General features: G+C 49.0%; 1 protein-coding gene across 5 annotated transcripts in view; it reads right to left on the bottom strand.

The window, feature by feature from the left end:
• Positions 1-21,209, bottom strand: part of ACTN1 (actinin alpha 1) — an 85,605-nt gene that overhangs the window by 51,344 nt on the left and 13,052 nt on the right. The window lies entirely within an intron of this gene.

The following is a 21,209-nucleotide window of genomic DNA, read 5'->3' as shown; positions in this document are numbered from 1 at the left end:
ACCTGTGTTTCCTGGGGAGAGGCGAGGCAGACCGCAGCTTGGGGGGGAGGGCTGAAAAACCCCGTGTCGGGTACAAGCACAGAGCCACGAACTCAACCCTCTTCTCCACAGCAGCAGACATTCTTCCTCGCCGTCTGCAAGTGCAGAAGGCTGGAGATTATCCTCTCACTTACCTCTAGTTCCCTGTCCCAAAGAGAAAACAAATACTCTGGTAATCTTGAGGCTTAAGAAAATTTCACAGAAGTGGAAAACTACTTACTCTTACCAAATAACGGCACAGAAACACACTGTTGACTGGATTTTCTTCCTATGAATCTCACACCGTAAATTTTCTATGGGAACTTCACAAGAGGTGTAAACAGAGCTGTGTTTCTTGGCCCTCAGATCTTTCCATAGATTGTACCCTTAATTTCATTTTTGGACACAACAGATCTCCCCAAAGGCCTGCTTCTTGCTCAGTGCTCACATTGAAGGGATGCCCAAGGAAGGAGCATGTGTGCATGCACATGTGCATTTGTCATCCCTGCTCTCTTCCTCCTGCTCTATTCTACAGTTATGACTTGTACCTTCCTTATTCATCTATTTTTTTAAAACACCCCAGCCTCATCAGCAAGGTCCCTGAGACTGACATCCCCTCATACCCCCTTGCTATTTGTGTGCCAGGTGCTGTACAAAGAGTAGGACCTTCAAATTCTACCACAATATAACCTGCCGGATGATAAAAAGAATAACAAAAGTCACCAAAAGCAACAAAATATGATCAACTATTCTGCCGCTGCCTCAGCATATAAGAGAAATTTATTGCCGGGGTCTCTACAAGCCTAGTTGCACACCTGTTTTAACAGGCACTGGTGCCCTTTTTCTGACACAACTCAAGAAGTCCCTGCTTCTCCAGGGTTTGCTGTTTTAGTCCTTGCCTGGGCATGTTACACACTCTCTGGTACTCTTTGCACCCCACAAACCTTTGTTTCTGTTCCTGAAAGTCAGTAACCTTTCTTCTTCGCACTGCCTTTTCCCAACTCTCTCTCTTTGTGGTAGCAGAGTGGTTCACACAACGTTCCTACAACTCGGGGAAGCAAGCCAACATTTTTAAGTTCAGAGAAAGCTTCTGCTTGCACTGTGCTGCTGCTGAGAGCAGATCTAGAGAGCTCTTTGCTGCAAGAAAACAGTCATAAAGCACTTCAGCCTCTGAGCAATTTTAGCAATGTAAATGTCGGAGCTACCACAACCACGCAAATGACATTAAAAAAATAATATATGGGCAGTTTTATCTCTTTGCGGCTGTGACAGTGACATTCCGGCTTTATCTGACCTTTCCAGATGCTCTTTACTTCTCTCCTTGCTAAATCACTCTTCCATGCAGCCCTGCTTTCCATGGGTGAGTGTAAACTTCCTGACACAGCCAAGAGACTGCCGTATTTGTATAACAGCCCTGGAGAAGCTGTAATTGAGCCTGAGCAGCGCTGCTCGCCTCCTCTCTGACAGCAGAAAGAAGTCTGGCTAAAGCGACCACAGAAAGAATTTGCTGGAGCACTGCTTCGCCGGCACACCACCACCACGCTCAAAGGCCTCCAAGATACCCTCCTCCCTTCCTCGTATGTACACTGGGGGATGGATTTTAATCACGTATTTCAACACCATTCGGCCTCTGCCATGTGTCCACAAAGCCCTGGCTCCTCTGAAGGAGGGGACGGAGTTGCTAGCACACGAATCCCAGCCTAGGACCATGGTATTACACGATCTGCACGCATGCCCTGCAAAGTGAGGTCCTGAGCAGGCCGGGAGCTAAGGGTACCGGTGGCTCAGGCAGATCCATGCTCGCTCTTGCAACGACTCCTACAGCCAATTCCAGGCTGCGAGGAATTTCATTTGAATGAAATTATCTGGAACAAGGATGGAGGCACTCACCCAATAACGACTAATAGTTTTTTAAGAGCAGTCAGAAAACTGCTGCACACGAGGTTTCTTTAAGCCGCGGAATTAGTCCTAAAGCAGTTCCAGCTGCTCCAAAATGGGCTCCTTTCCACCCTGGTAGGCTGGGAGCTAAACACACACTATCGAGCAAGGAGGATCCTAACCCACAGCCACCACAAACCTCTCTCTTTCTCCTTGAGCAGACAGACGAGGCCACCATTTGCTCATTACTATGAAGCATTTGGATGGCAGGCCCTAGCTCCCAGGCCCCCAGCCCAAATTCCCTGCCCTCAGCACCAGCGCACTTCCACCATTAACCCCAGAGCCCCACACGGCTTCCCCCCTGCCGGTGCCATTGCTCTCAGAGTTTCCCTGGTGCTCCTTTCCCCCACCACACACCCAAAAAGCATTAGGAAGAACTGCTGGTGGTCTCCTGGTGGCTGCTTGTCACCACAGCCCAAACTCAGCACGGGCCCAGAAGAGGGGCTTGGCAGCAGCTCTGCTTCCTGCCTGCGGCTGTGCTGCGAGCTGACACGGAGGTGTTCGGTTACGCAGGGAAGTTACACAGCTATCCCAGATCCTGTCAATGCCTTGGCACACGGAAGGCCATGGCTGGACAAGGCAGACCACATAAAACAACCCTAGTGAAGAAATTTGGGTGTTGAAAGGGGCCTTCAGGAACTACTCCTGCCATCAGATTTGCCAAAACGGGGTCTCCAGGCCCACCCGAGCAGTTTCCTTGCCCATGGGCTGCAAGTGACAGTTTTACACGTCTATATTTTTAATTTTCAACTGTGAGTGAGGAAGTCCAGCCCTACAACCTTCATCTCTGTATTCTATACTCCGTAGCTTATTCATCAGGCACCCTAGCAGAGCTTTAAGTACACTAAAGCCACTGGCAGATGACTGTCCTCTGCTGCAGATTGGAGATCCTCTACACAAACCTCACCAACTCCAGGGAGCTCCCCAAAGTGCTTTTTGTTTAAATCTGAATCTTTTGTTTGAAATTGATCGGCCACTGTTCACCATACCCTTCAATTTCATCTTCCAACCTGAAAATACAGCCCTGCCTTCACTGCCTGTTGCTCTGTATTTAACGCCGCCTAACAACTCCCAAAGGAAGAATGGCACTTGATAAACCATTTCAGCATTTACTTGTTTCAGCCCATTCTCTGGGACACAAGGGCAGCTGAAAGAGCTTGGTTTGTGCTGAAGAGGTTTGCTATCAGCAGTTGACCTGTGAAGAATTACAGGTATGATGGTCAGGGAGACCAATGCCGCACAACAAAGAGCTTTGCTTTCCCGTGGGGTTAGCCCATTCTCTCAGAAAAAGGCTGAAGGAATTCAATGGATATTCAGAAAGAATCATTACAGAAGCTCTCAGCGCTATTTTGCCACCTCCACAAAAGGAGTTCAGTACCACTGGCATCAGGGATAATGTCCTATTCTGGTCTAATTGCAGCTGCTGAGCTCCAAGTGCAGCTGAAAGCCAAAATATAGCCCACTGCTCCTGAAGTACTATGTGCTGAAAGGGGGAGGTGTCCCTGTATTATACAGCATGTTACCAGCACCCAGATAACGAGCCATTTGGTGGCTGCCTAAGGAATTAGCCGGGGTGAAAAGGAAAATTGTAAGTTTACTTGCATCTTCCAACTCCAGGGAACAGCTGCTGAACTTGGGAGGACAGAGCTCGGTCGCTGCTTCTGCACACCCGGCTCCAATGAACAGCACTAAAGGAGTAAGAGCCCCGGTCCTGACTGCATCTGCATGAGCCAGGCTGGATCCCACTGGGGATATAACGCTCACTACCAAAGCCTCTCCTTGTCCAGAAGAGCTAGGAATTGGTGCACAGGGAAAACAAACCCTTCCTGACAGCCAGTCCGTCCTTCTGGACACTGGCAACGAATCAGCGTACCAATTGCAAGAAGCTCAAGTAAATTCAGTGTAAGAGTTTTCCATTTTTGCTCAGTGCTTTGCACAATTTTAAATTCTCCTCTCCTGGAGGAGGGGAGAATAAAAAAAGCGAGTCCCTTCCATGCTGGCTTTCCTCTGGCATGGTATTAAATGTTCTGGAGTCAGAGCAAGCCTTTTATTAGCTAACAACAAGCTAAAGTGATGAGGGCAGAAATCTCAATCCAGTGCACTTCCCTTCCAGCACAGGGTAAATATTTGTTCTTCTCTACATTTGTGCCTCTGGAGCCTTTAACTCTCCTTCTGCTACAGACCTGCACCATTTCAGGAAGAATCTGCTGGCCTTTAAAAGCTCCTGGCCATTAAATCAATGACTCGGCTGGCATTTCAGATCCGTAAAGTACAAGCAGCCCTCATCCCACAGTTACCAGGGAGCATGAACGGATAGGAAGTTACAAGAAGTCTTCAGACATGCAAAAAAAAACACAACAAAAACTGCACGGTGAGATTGACTGGCCAGAAGTATGATCTTTTACAGTTTATTATGAAGCTCAGGCTAGCAAGTCTCTTCATTATGCTCTTCTCTCTCCTATGAAATCAGCTCATAAATGTCAACTTGCTTCAAGCTCTCTCATAACAAAAATTAAACAGAGCTGGCCTCTGCACTTTATATGCTGAGCTTCCCAAATACTTTATAGCATCTGGGCATACACTGGAAGAAATCATTTTGCTGAGCACTGGGATGCAGCTATTTATGGACTGAAAAGTGGCAACAAACCACCGAAAACAAGACTGCTCGCTTCAGGGAGGCATGAAAGCCTCCACAAGCAGTTTTACGCCATCAAGATGATGGCAAGTCTGCACTTTAAAACCTCAGTCTCTCAGGTGGTTTACTCTGGTCCAGTGTTGATTTCAGTTCAGGGAATCACTCTGTGCTGGGGCAGGCTGGGGGAGAAGACAGTAAATGCCTGGCACCGTCACACAGCAGACATAAAGGCAACTGTGCTGTGCTTCTGCTCTCATGGCACAGGGGGTTCTACCAAGTTTATCTCAGTCCCATAAAGCCAGCAGTGCAGGGAGCTGATCTGGCTGCAAATGAAGCTGCCAACCAAAAAAAAAAAAAAAAAGAAAAAGAAACAAAAAGGGCTGACATGGCTCACTCCATACCTGCACGACGGCGGTGCAGGGAAGCGTGCTGCCAGCATGCGAGGGGTGTCCCTCTCTGGGCAGCCCACGTGCAGACTGCTGGAAGGCGATTTCTGAGCTGCAGCTCTGCAAAGCCCTCCTGTGGCCCAGGTTCAAAGACCCTTAGGGTGGCCCCGAGCCCTCCCTGCCACCCAGCACGCTGAGGGTTCACGGGTGTCGCCTTTTCTGGGGCTCTTCTCTGTCTGTTTACTTTCTGGTGAGGGGGAAGGCAGGAAGAGGAAGTTACCGCTTCATCTACTCAGGCTTTCTAAATAGAGAGCTAAGTAAACAGGTTGAATAATTGCAACAACTCCGTGTATTTGCCCGCTGCTCTGTACAGATGCTGCAAAATAGCCCAAACAGCTCCTCAGCCCACCAAATGTTGGTGACTGCAGCTCTGGAGAGAAGAAACCTGAAATAATCTGGTTTTCTAAGGGGAGCTGGCGAGTGTCATAGCTACAGGAATCTACACACGCAAGAAAGGGTCTTCAACGCAGCGTTTGACATGAAGCCTGAGCTCCCTGACAAGGAGTGAGGAATCAGAAACGATACCTGTGTCCAACAGAGTTTCAGAACACTCCATGGATGTACGACGTGTCTGGGCTTCGCTCCCATCACTGGGGACCCAAACACTTGTCTGAAGTATGGCAAGAAAATAGACTTATGGATTCATTAGTGCCCAGCTAGGTCTTCCCCTTCCACACCTTTCAGCACCACCATCTCTGTGAGCAGGCTGCCGTCCCCGTGGCTCTCACCTCTGTCCCTGACAAAACGTGCTGTCAGCACTCAGCTCTCCTGCTCGCCCATGGCTGTGAAACACATCACCCCCAGCTCCAGAGTGCACAACGTCTGCGACTGTTAGGATCATTCACCTGATTATGGGTTTATCCAAAATTCAGAAAACAGCTCCTGGGTCAAGACGGCTGTGATGTGTGGTCTCAGTGCACCCACAGCCTGCCTCTTGTCAAGCTATTCACCAAGATCACCTCCTGCCATGCTGCAATTTGCTCAAGTTTGGGCCATGCAGCCGGTGCTGGCAGCCAAATTGGAAAGGAGATGACAAAACTGTGGCTGTCTCTAACAGGTTCCTCCTAGGTGAGAGGCAGCACAACCAAGAGCAAGAAAACATTTGGTTGAAAACACAACGAGCAGGCTACAACAGTTGGTATCGGGCTGATAGACGTGAGAGCTGACATCTCACGGCAAGGACATAAGAATGGGAGAGACAACTCAGGGCCTTGAAAGCAAAGACAGGCACCTCCTGCTTACTGAGATGAAGGAGGAAGAGCTGCTGGAGAGATGTGATCTGAAGGGCACGTTTGTAAGCAATGGGTTATGAAAATTTTCTGCTGCGGATGTTTGGATGAGTATGAGTCTGACTGGATTGCTCCACTGGAGTCAGGGAAAAAGGGTGCTGCAGCTCCTCAGACAGAAGATAACCGAACCAAATGCCCACGTGGGACTGTCATTGGAGATCCATCAGCCATTCTGGAGGGAAACGAAATGTCAGGTTGGAGAAGGGAATGTCACATGCAGTACTGGATGGAAGCTTTTAACTGATCAGGGTATGAACCAGACTTTGAATATTTACATAAAGATACTGAAAAAAAAAGTTCCACCTCTAACTCCTGCGAGCTTTAAATACCTTTTAAAAAACAAAAAAAATGCAGAACTCAGCATTGGGGATCCTCAGCTGGGACCCCCACCTCCCACCCCAGAGGAACAGCACAAGGGGCAATTTTAACACATACAGAGACCGTGGGAAGGTGGAGCTGCTCCTCAGCGCATCCCTGGCTGGATGTGCTCTTCCATTCACAAACACGGTTGTCACTTTTTGCTGCCGTTACTTGTGTGAAGCCAGCACAGATAATCAGGGTGGCACCGAGCTCTGAGCTTCCTCATGCGTGAGGAGTGAGCCCTAACTGTGGTTCATTCAGCCCCTGGGCCTCTGGCAGCACACAGAGAGCACTGTGAGGTTGGTCAGAGCCTCACTGATTTACCAGCAGCTGACCACAGGCATCTCTCCTGGCAGGCTGTAACTCTCAGGTGGGCGCACGCATTTGCACAGCTGTAGGTTTTAGGGTGTTTGTACTCGTGGTTTAAATGCCCAGCACATGAAACAGCTAAGAACAAGACAAATCCAAACACACGAGTGCCTGTGTCCCCTACGGTTGTGGGGAGAAGTATTTATTAAGGTTAATGGTCAGATTTAAAGTTGAATTGCGTCGTGACTTATTTTTAATTGGATGCCAAAAGTGCTAGAGCTACCGTGGGTGGTGAGATTATGAAGATGGTCTTTTCTGAGCTCTTAAGACACAGTCTCTGTTGAGGCATGAATGTGTCATCTAAGAGCGAGGATAAAACAGGATTTAAACCCTACGCTAGCGCCGAGTAGCAAGCTATTCCTATTCCTCGGTGTGCATCACAGGGCAAGGAGTGGCCTCATTAGTTACCATCTCCAGGGGCCCTAGGGCTCCTGCGTGCCAGCGCAAGTTCCTAACACCACCTTTCCACCACACGCACTGCTAGAGATGGGATCTTCTATCTTCACGCAGCATGTGCACACCAGTGGGCATATCCAGACAGCGCTGTGAAACTGGTGGAGAGGCGTAGGGCATCTGAGCCAGGGTACCAGGAACAGGAGCAGTGTGAAAACAAAGCTGGGCAAGGGCTGTGGGATGCAGGAGCATGGGGCACAGCCCCTGGCAGAGATCAGCACGCAGCAGGTACGGGGCCAGGCTCGGAGCTGCAGTGGGGGAAGGAAGCAGGGGAGGTCAGGCCAGGTCTTCCCAGCATGTGTGTTCAGAGCAGGATGGAGATCTTAGAGCAAAACAAGAAAAAAGGCAGCGGAAGATGAAAAGCGATGATAGGGGTTAATTACAGCAGGAGCTTTGTTCCAGGCTGCTGCGGTTCGACGTTTCAGACATCCCGAGACCGTAGCGACTGCACCGAGCGATGGAGGCAGCGCCGGCTCACCCTGTGTAACACCTGGCTGAGGACGGCACGGCATTTATCCTCTGCTTCCCCCACTTTGCTTTCTTTGCCCAAGCCTCATGCTGCTTTGCCTTCCCCATGGCCACAAGGATGCCGGACCGGTGATGTGAGCAGAACGTGGCCCTGCTTTCAGGGGATGCACTCTTTAAACATCTTCTTGAAATGACAACCAAAATGTCTTGTTTTTTTTTTCTTTTTTTTAAATCAAATCTGTTGGTCTTGAAGCTGTTTATGAACTTTATCAAAGCAAGAAACTCTCTTTAAAAGAAGTCAGATGTTGAACTGATAGGAAGGATTAAAAGGGAAGGAGAAACATTCAGGGATTTTTTTTCTTTGATGTTTTATTAAACCTGAGCCATTAGCAAACGCATTTTCAGTTCTTGGTAGCACAGTAAGCTCTGACCTAGTGGAAAACCAGACGATATTATTCTTCAAAAACCTTGTGCTAGGGTTTTAGTTTATTTTTTTCAAAACTTTTACGAAAAAGGAAAGAAGGAAGCGAGGCTTAAAGGCACGCACTAGGAATCTGCAGCACTCCGGGTGGACATCAAGCCTGTGTGAGTGGCTGTCCTAGGTGAAGCCTGGGAAAAGCCGTCCATAAACCTCCTGGCCTCGATCCAAGGGCTACCAAGAAGAATGTTTCCATGGACTTCATGGGGTTTGGGATCAGGCCCTGCTCCGCAGGGGGTGATGGCAGAACGACAGAGTCTGGTGACTCCGACCTAGTCCAAAGGAGCCGTGAGGAGCTGCTGCCGCGTTGTTTAAAAGCAGATCCGCACAACGCTGTGCCCGATACTAATGGGAAGAATTTGAGCTCTCTTTTTAAACCCTGCAACATGATTTTCGCCGGTCTGATGACAGGAAGACCTATGGGAACGTGGGGGAAAGCACTCTGCAGAAAGAACTGGAAGCAAAACGCTGATGTTCAGCCCATCAGGAAACATTTGCTGCTTTTACTTTTCCACCCCAAAGAGCTGGAGGCTTCAAACAAGGCTCTCGAGCACCAGCACAGGGGGCGAGGGCAGGGAGGGCAGTCCCAGTGCTGCAGCCCTGGATGAACTGAAGTTCCCATTAGCCCGCGAGGACTCGGGGCGTCCTCAGCCCTGGGTTTCTTCCGTAAAAATCACACTGGGCTCCTCGCTTGCCCTCTGGGAAGATGCAACAAGCCCAAACCTCACCTCAATTAGCAACGCTGTGCTACTGTATTCACTCAGCTGGGGAAATTAACTTCTCAAGCTGGGCAGTCGGGAAGGCGTGAGAGCAGTGGGAAGGCAGGAGCCGGAGCTGCAGCAGCCACAGTTGCAGGGGACGGGGCGTGATTTACGCCCTGGCCACAGACACGTTCACATTCCTGCATTTGCTCATTTCTAGGAGATGAGGTCAAAGAGCTCACCACAAGAGAGGACGGATGATGTAAACTGGATGCTGAATGCCAGCGCTAATTTTTCTTCCCCGTGCTCTGCTCATACCCAGAGCCTTTCCATTTATAGGAAAGGCCATCGGTATAAAAGGTGCATTCTTCAGCGGGCCGGAGGAGGAGGCATCACACTGGGTATGAAAATGCTAGCATGGTTTCCAAAGCTCTGCAATCCCAGTTGAGGGATGAGAAAAAGAGAAAAAAAGAAAAACAAAAAGAAAAAAAAAAAGAAAAAAAAAAGAAAAACACAACGTTTTCTCTCTCTAAGGAGAAGCTTTCAGGAGGGTAAAGGATGGGAAATGGAGAGAGACTGTCTGCGAAAAATCAGGTATTTTTGGTGAGACAAATGAAAGAGCCCCAGAGGTAAAGATGTCTATTTTCAATTGAAAGAACTAGATAGCAATTTTTTTGATTGTCTTCAGGCAGGGAGAAAGAGGAGTGGGACGACTCCTATTTGCCATGGCAAGCCTCCCAAGATGCTGTGTGTTAATGCAAATACCTTGGGAAAGAGAAGACGGGAAGAGGAGAAACCCAAGCAACACCCAGTAAAATCCCTCTCAGAACCACAAGTGAAAATGAACTTTGCTAGGCATTTCTGTAGCACTTCAGGACTGGAAGTGTTAGGATTTTCCCTTCCTTTCTGTAGCTCCATCCCAGCTCCAAGCGTACTCCCAGCTACGCTCTGACTAACCAGCGGGTGCTCTGCTCCGGTTCGACAGCTGCAATTTTGCCCTTTTAAAAACACGAGTGAGTTTCAGCATAGCTCTGACAATCTGAGATACCGGCTAGGGTGAATCAGACACCTTCTTCCTGCTGTACGGAAGGCGGCCCGCTTTCAGCAACGGTGCTTACAAGAGGACAACTTGGCCACAAGCTGTAGGATTTTGCCTCAGCAGTAGTGTGGCGATGCCTTTTGGGAGCTGGGCTTCAGGTGCCTCGTGCTCCCATTTTCTCCCGCAGGAATTCTTGTTTAAAGGCTTCTTCCACGACAAAGCACCCAGCAGGATGGCGCATTCCCACATCTGACAAGTGCAAATCCTGGGAGATGTAACTCCACATGGAAACACACGGTCACAAAACGTTTCTAACACTTACAGAGGGACTGGCCCTTTGCAGGAGCCACACGGGGATGTAAGTGGCCAGTGCCTCAAATCAGACGGGCAGCAAACACCCCCAGCTACCAGAGTTTCCCAAACCATCATCACGAGAACAGGGCACACTTGCAGTGCTGCCAGCTGTGCCACCAACCACGTTATTCAGAAACACCGGTCATTTTGTTTGCTCCTGCTTTCCATCAGGCTGCCCCAAGGAGGAAACAAACAGGGCACTTTGGGAGAGGGTGGCAGAGAGGCAGGGGCAGGGTTTGACTTGTGACTCATCTGGAGCAAGATGCTCTCAGTTATAAAGCTTCACCGGTACTCGAGGGGCATTGATTAGAAGACAGTTGTGCAAAGATTAATTATTACTGGCTTTTGCTGCCGTTTAAAGAGAAGGCATGATGAAAACTGCGAAAGGGGAACTCATCCTGGGATAGGACGAGGGAAAAATGGGAAGTGGGGACCAGTTTTGTTTTTTCTTGGATGAGGGAAATTGCAAAAATAGCTGGGGGAAGAGTTTATTTGTATTATGAGCTTTAATCTCAGTCTGGCGGTGGTGGCAACAGGCTTTGGTCCAGCAGCAGCTGCAGAGAATGACCATAGGACAAATCTGTATTACACATGAACATAAATCCGAAATTTTCCATTCCTCTTCCTTCTGCCTGGAAGCATATGGCATCTATTCCCAAAAGTTTCAAACAGCAGACACTGAAACTACCACTAGCCCTGTGGGCTAGAAATCATTTCTTCACAGCTCTAGGTCTAAAAATACGTATTTATTTTGTCCTTCAACATGATGAACTTCCACGATACATTTGTACGATTACTGACGGCAGCATTTCAGTAAGAATTTGGGAGAATTTTTCCCCTCCCTGCCAAGCGGAGCAGAGGAGCTGAGCGCTGAGTCTGACAAGTGTATTTCTCCATTAGACAGGAGCGGAGGGGCAGGCAGCCCTCAGGAGATGTGCTGCACGATGTGCAAGCTCCTGGTGGAAGGCAGCATCCGCACGGGTTACCACAGCCCTGCGCAGCCCTCTCCTCCCTTCTCCAAGCAGCTCGCCCAGCTAACACTGCTACATCCAAGGCTTCCTTTCAGAGCTTGGCTCTGCTGAAACTCCTCCGAGACCACAAACCACACTTCAATAAAGAAAATACACACACACACAGACGAGAAATTCCACCACAGCTAAAACCCAGTCGTCCTCCTGCTCCTTCCACCTCCCACGCTGAGCACGAACCTTGCCTTCAGCCCAAGTCAGAAGTAACCGGCCCTCCTCAAACCACTGCAGCAGCCAGAACACGGATGCATCAGCAGTTTTATAGCCTCTGTAGGTAGCCACCGCTCGCACGGCCGCATAAACTCCTAACCAAGGGACTGCTTGTCTCCAGTTGTAGACTGAGCAAGATGGGAAGCGGCCAGGACAGTGAGCGCTGCTGGAGAGCCCTGCGAGACACAGCACTGGGCTCGGACATCTCGCGCCCACCCAGTACCTCTCTGATCAACAGCCGGGAGTTAGGGCTTTAGTTAGGGAGCCCAGAGGGAGGGCATGGGGGTACCAAAGGCTCAGGGTCCCCCCAAGACAACCAACTCGAGCACCCCCCTCGCTACGCACCCAAGAGCTTCACTGTAAACACGCCCTCCACCAAAGCAGAGAGCAGTAATATAAACCAGATGCTGCAGGGAATTTTTTCCCTCTTCGTCTGCACTAAATTTAAATACTGAGCTCTTCCTTTGCCAATTCCTTCTTAAAGGGGCTGTACGCCGCTCTTCATCTCCGTCCCACTCATCTGAAGCCAGCCGAGCTCTTAGCAGCCCCGGGAAGCACGTGTCCTCCACGAGGCCTCGGAGGCCACGAGCTGCCTTTGCAGCCACAGCACCCGGAGCCCTCCCGGCCCCTCTGCCCCTCCACCTGGGCGCAGGGGAAAATCTGTGGGTGCAATCACACGAGGAGTGCTTGGGGGCTGGTGTGGGGCTGCAGCACAAACCTCCTGCTACACGAACACACCACCACGTTTCAGCGTTGTGCCATGGCTGTGTCTAAACCCAAGTGAGGACTCCTGGGCTCGGGATTTCGCTTTAATTATGAGGAGAAGAGCTAAAGGCAGCCTGGCGTGTTGAATGCTGCAGTGTGCAGGGCTAATTGTCAAAGTCCAGCTGAAACACACAAGCAGCAGCATCATTGCACACCACCTAACCGTGCTTTCCAAGTTTTTTTCCAGCTTTAACTAGAGGGTAGGCTCCAAAAAACTTGTCTGTTGTTTAAGACGACACTACCCTGCCCTTTGGTTGAGCACTGCTACTCCCTAAGAGGTGCAGCAAGGAGGAGCGCGTGCCTGAGCCTCAGCTGCTCCACCTCTAGGTCCAAAGTCTTTGTTCCAACCAGGTGTGAGCCCCATGAAGTTTCCCCATCCTTGAGTTATATCCTACTCCATCTCTTTATCTTCTGACAAGGAATGTGACAGAGTCAACACAGGAGCAGCAATTCCCACCTCGTGCATGCCTAAGAATTGCATTTAGCTTGTAAAAACTGCACCAGGCCTGATCAACACAAAGTCCTACCACGAAGCCAGCTGCAGTGCCAAGAGCAACCTGGAAGCCCCCTCCGAGCAAATGGACAGAAGAGATGGAAAGCTGTACCCATCCCACCACAGGCCGTGCCTCCCAGGAAGAGTAATGGAAACCCAGATGCCAGTGAGACACCAAAGCACCTACAGGACTCCTCGATGATCCTTGTGGGTCCCTTCCAGCACAGGTCTCGTAGCAGAGGAGGACCCAGCTGTATCACCAGCTTCATGCTCAGCTGGGATCAGCCCCCAAAAGTGACTGCACCTGCCCCCGGCCTTAAGTCAACACCATCTTCCTTGCAAATGCTTTCAGCACTTATCTGTCACTGACCTGTGGCTAACCATTCCGGTGGCATTGCATTTACACATCGTTCAGGCCCTTCCCCTCCCCTTCACTGGTACTGTCAAAGTGCACAGCTGCTCGGGTAATCAGCAGGGTGGGTTTTATTTCAGGAAGTCGCCTTAGCCTCCTAGCTCCATCAAACATCAGCTGCCCATGGTAATTCATAAGCAAATCACTGGTAATTTAACCGAGCGTGCCATTCTGGAAAGATGCAGTGGTGCTGGCACACACTTTTCTGTGTACTCCTGCATTACATTTCTACTTTTGGGAATACCTCACTTCCAAAGTCAAACAGTAACCTATTTATTTTTTGATAACAAGCCCTTCAGCAAGCAACAGAACCAAGGAAGCCTGGCTTCCTACAGTGCTCCCATTGCTTGCCAGTGCCTCACTGGGAGCAAAGCTCTTTGCCTTTCCCCATCCCACCCCAAATCCCGAAGGCAGCACACAGCTAGCACCCTTCTGTGTTGCTTGACTTGTTTTCCCTAACTCTGTTGTACCATATCACTCTTCAAAGGTAAATAGTCACAGAGTAAGTGGGATGTTCTCTCCTGGATTATTAAACTAGCTAAAGAAGAGAAAATGAAAGAATAAAAAGGCCAGTCTCCCTCACAGGGAGAAGGGCATTACCCACACTTCATGCAAGCTCAAATACCACTTAATTTTTAGAAAAATAGTATGATCAGGAAGGTGAAAACACAGTTCTGCTTACAAAGCCTAGCTGTGAAGAACTGGATTTAATCAAAAGACAGGTACATAACAATGACAAGCAAAATTCACTGGTGATAAATCTTCAAAGATACGCTTGCATTGGAAATACTCAAATGTCTTTCTGGATCCCGAACGAATTCAAAACAGGGAAGAGCCCCGAACAGCTCATCAATTCACCTGCTTAAGGCACAGCAATACCCTAAATGTGAGGCCACAAGTGCAGGAGGAATAGCACGAATAATAATTATGGACATGAGAGTACCAACACGCCACTCCATGCTGTGCCTACATGCGGAGCACGGCAGGGGCCTGAGCTTTCACGACAAGGGAGCGAGAACAAAACATTTTTGTAAGCAAACTCCTTAAATCATCTGAGATGTTCAATTTACTTCTGCTTTACAGTTCAGTAGGAAAGAGCAGAATGAAATTACGCAGCAACTGTTCCATACATCTATGGCAGTTTTTAATGTAGAGCTTGGTTCAGTGAAGGTCAGATCTATACTATGATGCTTAGAGTTGGTTTGTTTGCCTTTTTAAGGAACACTGTAAAGTAAATCACCACTTTCCTGCCCCTCCCTTGCCACTCTTGGAAAAGACATTGTCAAGGTACAGAAATAATTGTTGAAATCTAGACTTTCTGTGGACATTGTGGTTGTACATTAACTACCAGTGAGAACTGCCACCAAACAGCAGCTTTGGAGGAGCGTGTGGAGGTGCCCTTCTCCCATGCACAGAAAGGGAACCATATGAAAGATGGGGTGATTTTACCAAGACTTGTGTACCACGTTTTGAAATATTCTCACAAAGATAGTTATTTTGGGTGGGTAACAGAGCTGTACTGCTTCAAAAAGCAGTAAGGACATCAGCACCTTCTGTAAAACACTGAACCATCACTACACGTTATTTGCCTAACTGAGTAACCGTGTAATCATATCTCTAACCCATATCCTTCCTTAGCATTTTTTCTTTCTAGTAAGCACTGATCTCATCTGAAATGCATGTTATTTAGCTACAAAGTCCCCAGCCTGCATACGTTGCTCTCGAAACTCTCAGATGTGGCTCCTGACCACAGGAAACAAGCTGTGGTCTAGTCCATCAGGAGGAACAAGGTACAAGGATGCCCGCTGCCTTCTGCTTGCACATGGGTAGCTGGAACCACTAATTTACCTCAGAAACCCTGCGGGACACAGCCTCATCTTGTTTTCTGTGATGCATGAAACACTTGCAGGTGGCTCATCTCTGCTGCATAAATTAAGTCTGAGTAAACATGGGCACTAAATGGTTTTCAAAACAGGGGACACCCATTAAGAAATGAAGCGGTGTTCTACAGCAGAGGTCCCAAATTACCATAGCAGCCTATCACCCTGGGGCATTGGCACAGCAGGATGGGATCTTTTTCCCCCAGGGACAAGAGAAAGCTCTAATCCCATGTAGTCACTGAGGTAGGCATTTTAATTCCCAAATGGCATTTCTTCAAGCATCTCAGTTTCTTCAGTAACAGAGGCTTTATTTAATCCAGAGGCACAATAAAGTTCCAGGCAAAGCTTGAGCTTTCTTATGTGGTGATTTTGGAAGAGTCTGTGGATCTAAGCAATGTGCCTGCAGTAGACTGAAGCTGAAATCATTAAGTGAAATGCTTTTCATGATCTAAGAAAGAAGATCCCACAAGACCAGGGTGCCTTCACAGGTTTTTATCATCCCACACTCTTTTAAGTCCTTCATCAGTGGCTTAATTTAGCGTATATGTGAATAATTTTTTCCCAAATCCCTGGAAAATCACTTTGAGGACTACAGAGTATAACTGCTGGTGTGGTAAGCTGCACAAGCACCACAGGGCCATGTATTTCCATGGCTGTTCTCTCGGCCACCATCTCTGTTTCTGAGCAGGCTTTCAGCAGCATGCCTGTCTGGGGGCCTCAGTTACCAGCACTGGTCTCTAAACCTTTGCTCACGCTTCCTGACACAAGCCAGCTGATTTCTTGCCCTAGCAGACAGGTCGCTGGAGCTTGCCACGGCCCCACCACCTGCTGGGGAACAGAGACAAAGCCACGCTGAAGAAGCCCACATGCTCATGGGGCGCAGAAGGCCCTCATGGACCGGGAAGGCCGTGGCATGGCAGTGCCCTCACCGGCCGAGCCCAGGAGGCAGGGGCGGCCTGGGTCCCACATGAAGAATTGTCTGACCCAGATAACATCTTGCTGAAAAGCTTTTTTCCCTGCCAGGTCCTTCTGGTCCAAACGTGGAAGCTCTCCCCTTAGAGAGCTTCCACTTGAGCCGTGTTGTCACCTTCGCAAAATGCTGATCCCCATGAGCCACGTTTGGGGCAGGCTAGGAAGAAAGGGCAGGTACTCAGAGACAGTGCCCTGGTCCCAGTTGATCCCAGGCCTGGAAAGGCAACGAAAGCACTGCAACACCTCCCTGTAACACCAGGATTCTGGGAAAAATGACGCCTTCCCTCCAAGCAAGGGCAAGCAGTCTGGGCAGACTACTACAAAGCTATATAAGGAAGAGTCAAGGTTACCCTTCGATTTATTTTTGCATAGAATTTCACAACCATCTGAAAAGACTCTATAAAACATACGTCAGACACTCTCACAGATAAGCCAGCAGAAAGGTCCTACGTGTGCCAGCTCGAGGCAGGTTCCTTTTGCCTTTAATCATTTCTCCCATGAATAAGTAACACCTAATGAAAGTGCTCTTACCCAGGCAGTATTTGTAGTCCGATACCGAACTGCTACTCACATGCCTCTCCTACGACAGCCCCTTGTTATGATTACAGTAGCGAGGGCAGGAGATGTGTGGAAGCAAACATTTGGATGGCTGCAGACGCCACCCAAATTCTTCAGTGCTGCTCACTGAGGGGCCACAGAAGTTAAAACCACGTAGAGCTCTCCGACCCTGCAGCCTCGCGTTGGGAAGCTGCTGAGAGGGATCTGCAACACGCAGAAAGCCAGCAAGAGCATTCATGTAGCTAAGGGATTAGCCTGAACTTGCTTTGATGCATATTCATAAATGCGCATATTCTTACATGTTCATAAGAAAATGCCAAATCATTTAGTCACGGGTAGCACGTCAGAGTACAGCTCATCTCTTAAAAGGAGTGCCTTCCATACTCACCATTCCTGATTTTGCTGTTGCCTGACAATTTTCCTTTGCAACAGTTGCTAAGCAAAACATTTGCAATTCAGCTTACTATCACAACTCATGCATGAGGATTGTTCCTAATGGATACACAGTAAAATTCATGGCTGTTCAGTCCTGCTCCTCTTTTGACCTACCCTAGCTTCCTTTTTTTTTCCAGACCTGTGACACCCAGGATATTTTATTCTTTACCTACGTAACGCCTAAATTATTAGCACAGCAATATACGCAGGCACGGATATGGTAGGAATAATAAAACCAGCAGATCCTGGATCCTGAGTCATGTTACATTAAAAAAAAAAAAAAAAAAGCTTCTGACGAGAAATAGATAACCCAACTGACGGTACGTGCAGCTTCTGTGTAATCTATAAGTCATCATTGCCATGAAGTTTGTCATCTGCTTTCTTCACTAAGGAACCATCTGAACGAGGCAAAGTGCATGCATGAAGGTGACATTCAGATGACAGATAAGTGTTAGAAACCACGTGAAAGCCAAATGACACCCTGACACGAAAAGCCAAAATAAACAAAAAACCACCTTATTATTTCTGAAGCTTGCTTCAGAAAAACTACAAACTCATTCCAGTGACTGTAAGTAGATGTCTTACTGGTACCATAAGATACCCACTGTGAGTTGGAGGAATTTGAAATTATTTCTAGAAGTCCAAGTGGTTTTCTATTTCTCCTTCAGTAATCCAGTTCAGACCAAGACTGATAGAGAAAAGTTAATTCAAGACAGACTCAGTTATATTTTTAATATTGGCTGCTAAGGCCCTGTACCACAGGTCAGCAGTCATAGCTAGTACCCAATGCAGTAAGAACCTGGAAATCATCTCCTTTCCTGCTGAAACAAAGCAGTAAATAAACGCCAATTTTGTAAAAAAAAAAAAAAAAAAAAGTAGGCTCCTTCTGACATTGCTAACAGACACAAACACAGGTGCATTTCAAGCTTGTACTTAGATTCTCCCATTTCCCTTCAGCCCCTAAGCAGGCAGACCCCTGTAACAAACAGGATGGTCAAGAGGCAAGTTCCCTTTCCATTAGTTTTGGCTTCATTGTGGAGAGAAAAAAAAATGCACTTCTCCATTCTCCTTCTTCCATGTCAAATGCATAAATTTCATTCAGGGATGATGATCAGACACTTCTCATATAAAACAGAGATGATGGTGGAAAAAGCTTTGGAAGCACAGAGGAAAAAAGAGAGATTTCTGCAATTCCTAAGACATGACAGGAGTCTTCAGAACTGGCTTTGGAAATCACCAGCAATGCAGGTTGCTGCCATAACTTGAAGCCCTGAGGAGAGCAAAGCAGGTCTTACAGGTTGGTGGGATACAGGAAGAAACGGAGCATCTGCCTTGTGCAGCAGGAAGATAAATTGCATCCTGCCTTTGGCCCCATGCAGGCTAATTACAGTTATGCCCATCCTCATAGCAAGGGCAAACTACAGACCTTGTGACAAAATTACACTTTCCTTCTTGAACAAACCCACACCTCAAAAACTAATTTGAATTTTATAGCAGGTTCTCTGCTGCCACAGCTGCTTGTATTCAGTACTGGCCAAACGGCTGAGTGACACACATACAAACCCTCTGGCCACAAGGCACGCTCCCATTTCCCAGACTGCTCACTGTCAAGCCTGGACAGCTTCAGGCATTCATCTGGGACTGGCGTCCCAGCCAGAAACTCCCAGAACCTCTTTTGGAAGAGATCAGGTTATTATGGAATAAGTTAACTCCTGGCAAAACTCTCTCAGCTTCAAGCTTACACCAAGCTGAATGCAGCCCAGTCCGGTCCGCTCTGTGGTTCCTAAAAGCATTAATTTTCTGTTCTCCCTGCAGCTCCCTGCGAGGGCTGCAGGGAGGAGCAGGTCTCTGCAAGAGGGCTGATGGCAGACCGCGCAGCTTCACAGGAATACCAGCCTGAAACACATTGTTTCAGGGTCTCTGGTTAAGTGCTAATCTTCTTCCGGATTTGGATGCCAGCCCTGATTATGAGAAGTATGCGGTAAACAGAGCCTCGCCATGTGATACGAGCGCTTAACCCTCTTCCTGCTGGCAGCCGCGCGTCAGCACGAAGTTGCAGTGGGAACAGCAAAACCCCGTTTCCACGGGCTGGCTGGCCTTTTGTCCTCAGCTTGGTGCTTTGCTGTCATCGCCCTTGGAAAGCCGCGCTCACAGCGGAGGGATGAATGCCATTTCCACCAGGAGCAGCCCCCTGGAAGGCCGTTTTATGGGGTGCTCGGCCCCGTTCGGACCCGAGCAGAGGGCTGGGCAGCAGCCACGGCCAGGCTGGAGAACAACGCCCGTCTGTGCGCAGCTTCACGGGGACAAGGGCATGGGCAATTCACATCCACAGCGGGGGGCTCTACCTCATCTTGTCTGCGGGCCAGGAAGGAATAATCCCGCTCCCAGCACACTGGTTAACCAGCGGGTGGGCTTGAAAAGACAGGGCACGGCTGTCCCAGCCCTGTCCTCATCGAGCAATCGCTGGGCACTAGGGTGGGCACTGGCTGCTGCCCTGGGGCACCAGGGCCGCTGTTCCAGCACCCACCGCAGCCAGGGAGGGGAGAGAGGCCTGAACCAGCAGGCGAGGAGCCAGGGAAGGGATGGATTTCAGCCCCTGCTCCCTCCCAGGGGATCAGGTATCCTTATCGTCAAGGCAGGCAGGACCGAGTCTTCGCAGGCCTCTTCCTACGGGTTGCACAGATGGCCTCAGAGCATCGTGCGTGGCAAGGAAACATTTTCTTCCTGCACAAATCGGGCAGATCAACTCAGAAAGCGGAGTTTTCGCAGCACTACATTCAACTTGGTACTTAGCAAGCCTAGCCACCCTTACTAGTGGCTCAGGACCTCCTCACATCCTACGTCCTAAGCACTGCACTGGCAACTGCTGAAGGAAGTTAGTCACTTCCACATTAGACTGTCTCCCACGCCATGAGCAGCCAGCCCATTTCTGTCGGCAGGTAAGGGATTGTTAAGCCATTTAGAACTCATTTCTTCCCTCCTCAGCTGCCAAAACTGTTAAGCCTCTTGCTTTGCTTGGTGGGTTACTCTTTAGCACTTTTTTTCCCTGATGCTTAAGAACCCAGCCCTGACAACGTGGAGCCTGCCTCCAGCTCTCTGTGGTTTCTCTCTATTTAGGACCGCCGTATGACAAGTCCCAGACAGGAAGCTTCAGCACAGAGCCCTGACGCGTTCATGCTGCAGACTTTGAACTACACTTGAAGCAGCAGAAGGCAGGGACATATAGGTCTGTATGGGCAGCAACCAGGCAACAAAACAGAGCAGAGCAGCATGCATTTGTTAGGGAATAAGGAGCCAGGCACCCGTGAACGGAGCAGATGCAGCAGAGCACCTCCCTGCTGACAGGGGACTCCCCCTCGGCTCACTGTGGGAGCAGCCAACCCATAGCACTGCCCTTTGCTCCCCAGACTCCCTAAAGCAGCCTTGGGACTCTTTAAAGATGGGGATCAGACTACTGGTACCTGCTCGTGGAAGAAGTCTGATATTCTGCAAAGCAGCATGGCAAAGGCTCCAGGTTTTAGGCTCTCAGATTCTCAGGGCTAAAGGCTGCACTGGCTGGGCACCTTTGTTTCCTCAAAGCTCCAGCGACTGGATCCGTGGGAACTACTCTGGGCTCAGCCTCTGCAGGGCCTGAGGAGGAGGCAAACGTTCCTGCACAGGCAACAGAAGAAGCTTCTTTCCCAGCTCAGCAGCTGCTGCACAGCATTTCTTTGACCCGCTATTAAGAGCTCTTTTCCAGAAGGCAAGAGACTGCATCGGACTTGACAGTGAGACAGATGCCAAACCCCAGTCCAGGGCCAGTGCTCAGGGAACCAGCAACGTGATGGTCAGAACACAAATCCACTGCTACTTATTTCCACAGGAAAACCAGTTAAAAGCCTCATTTTCTTAAGCTCTCTCCCATTCTC

The sequence above is a fragment of the Aythya fuligula genome, chromosome 5, assembly GCF_009819795.1.
Source record: "Aythya fuligula isolate bAytFul2 chromosome 5, bAytFul2.pri, whole genome shotgun sequence".
NCBI classification, from domain to species: Eukaryota; Metazoa; Chordata; class Aves; order Anseriformes; family Anatidae; genus Aythya; species Aythya fuligula.
This window is presented reverse-complemented; position numbering and strand designations above follow the sequence as displayed.